Raw genomic sequence first — 2,462 nt, forward strand, 5'->3', positions numbered from 1 at the left:
TGGGAAGACATGGACACGTTTCAGTTCATCTGGAATGAATTCATTCTGTTTTCTGATTCTGAACGTACTGTTTACATGAACGCTTCATAATGTGATGGGATTGATGTGTGCATTATGTTCAAGCATCTGTCAGAGTTCATCTTTGCACATGCGCACACCGCACAAACATGATCTTATATTCCCACAAGCTTTATCTTCAGGCTCTGAACAGGTGAAAGTGACACATGATGCTTTGTGTCTCTGAATGAGAGTCAAGCTCTGATGGCACAAAGCAGTCTTTACACAGTCTTATTCTCTTTTAACATGTTAATCAACACCGTCGGTCCACGCTTCCCACTTGTCTTAACTCTTCAACAAGAACTTCTTCAGTGCGTGAAACATCATGACGCTATTACTGCGTCATTAAAGGGTTTATATATGAATTTTGAAGAGAAATAGTTCATTGCTGGTCTCTAAAAGCTCAAAGCCTGAGCTACGACACAGGATTAGGTGTTTAACTGGATTATAACGGCAGGTTATATTCTGGATATCAGGTCATGAACTGGAATTGTTTGGTTGTTCAGTGCTCAGGCCTGTTTATCGATGGGTTTTCATTTGAAACTGGACATATTTATATCACTTCTAGAAAATGTTGCTCTTGGAGCCAGCGCTGTCCAATAATCGTAATGTTTTAACTGTCACATGCTCACTGTCAACCTACCCAGGTCAAAAATGTTATGTTACCACAACAAATTAATTCAAGTACTTTACTATAGTATGGTTCAAAAACACTACAGTATTTACTGTAAATTACTACAGTATTTTTTCACCTGGGCATGTTTACCCCACAATACATGTTATGAGCATGTCTCTTCATTGTGTTTATAATGTTTTAATAAACATAACAGAGAGATCATCATAATAACTGACTGTTAGAATAGCATGTGTTAGATTGTGTTCTCAGTGCAGGCCATATGTGACAAAAGAATAATCATACATTGGTCATAAAGTACTAGGCTTAGGCCTCATTTATGTCTATTGATATGAAATGAAGTTGAATAAATGTTTAATTTGAGCAGCTGGACTCAGAAACACACAATAATCACAGAAGGAAGATGTTTCCTGGACTGTAGAGATGCTGCAGGAGATCCTCTGTCCGTTCTGCAGCTCTGCTCTGGTTCACTTCAGCAAAGAGAAATCCCATTTCAAACACACAGTTCTCCATGAAGGAAACATTATTTTGGGAGATGAAATGTTATGATTAATTCAATTTGACCTCAGTTCCCAGATCTGTGTATGTTTCAATCAACATTTTTCTTTTGATAGACCATCATATATGGCAGAATTTGGGTGTTATAAACCTTTAAAAACTCTTTAGTTTGAATTGGGTGGAAATACTGCCATGGTGGCACTTTTTTCGGTTCTCCAATACTAGGGTCCTGGCACTGCGGTCCTCCGATTCAGTAGGTGGCGCTGTCACTAAAAACTCAGTCAGAGAGCTAGAGTATTACAGCACTAGAGGACTTTTAATGTTTCAGAAACACTAGGCTTATATCTACCTCACCTGTCTGTATCTTTTAAATATACATTACTGTTCTGAACAGAATCAGAAAGAGCTTTATTGCCAGGTATGTTGTTTACACATACTAGGAATTTGTTTTAGTGACAGAAGCTCCACAGTGCACCAGAGTAACAGCGACAAGACAAGACACATAATAAAATAATAATATACAAATATACAAGATAGTCAAAGTGCAAAAAAAGCAAAAAACAATATATATTATAGACAATTGTATGTACAGTTATGATGTGTGCAAATTGAGATATAAATAAGTGTTTTAAGTCAATAATGTGTAATAGTGTTGTGTGTTCCGTGTTTGTCAAGTGTTCATGAGATGGATTGCTTGAGGGAAGAAACTGTTCCTGGTCATTCTACCGAAATACTTACTTTCATTTATTAAAACATAAATATATTGTTGTTTTATTTATTGAAAAATAAGCATACAGTTTTATAAAGTAGGCTAATTAAGTATTTATGATTAGTAGTTTTTCACTTTTATAGTAGGCTAGTTGATTTGTGTCACATGAAGAACCTTTAAAATCTACTGAACCTTTCCATAACACAAAAGAAAAAAAAAAAAACATCATTACATTATTTTAGAAAGTTCTTCACTAAGTTAAAAAATGGTTATTAAGAACTGTTTACTGAAAGATTCTTTGGGGAAGTGGATGTTTTATGGCATCAGTGACTGAAAATATCACACAAATGCAGTTTAAACTAGTCGATACTCTACAAGATAACTCAGCTAATGATTGTTAGAGATTTCTTCTTCTAAATCTTAATTAGTGGCAGAGGATATCGAAGGGTTAATGGACAATATCTGGTTCTGATCCACACTTCATGCCAGTCTGTGGCTGTAACGCACTGATAATGACAATAAAACACCAGAAGAAGAAGAAGATGTGCGGGAGGATCTGAACAC

Source organism: Chanodichthys erythropterus, chromosome 8 (assembly GCF_024489055.1).
Source record: "Chanodichthys erythropterus isolate Z2021 chromosome 8, ASM2448905v1, whole genome shotgun sequence".
NCBI lineage: Eukaryota > Metazoa > Chordata > Actinopteri > Cypriniformes > Xenocyprididae > Chanodichthys > Chanodichthys erythropterus.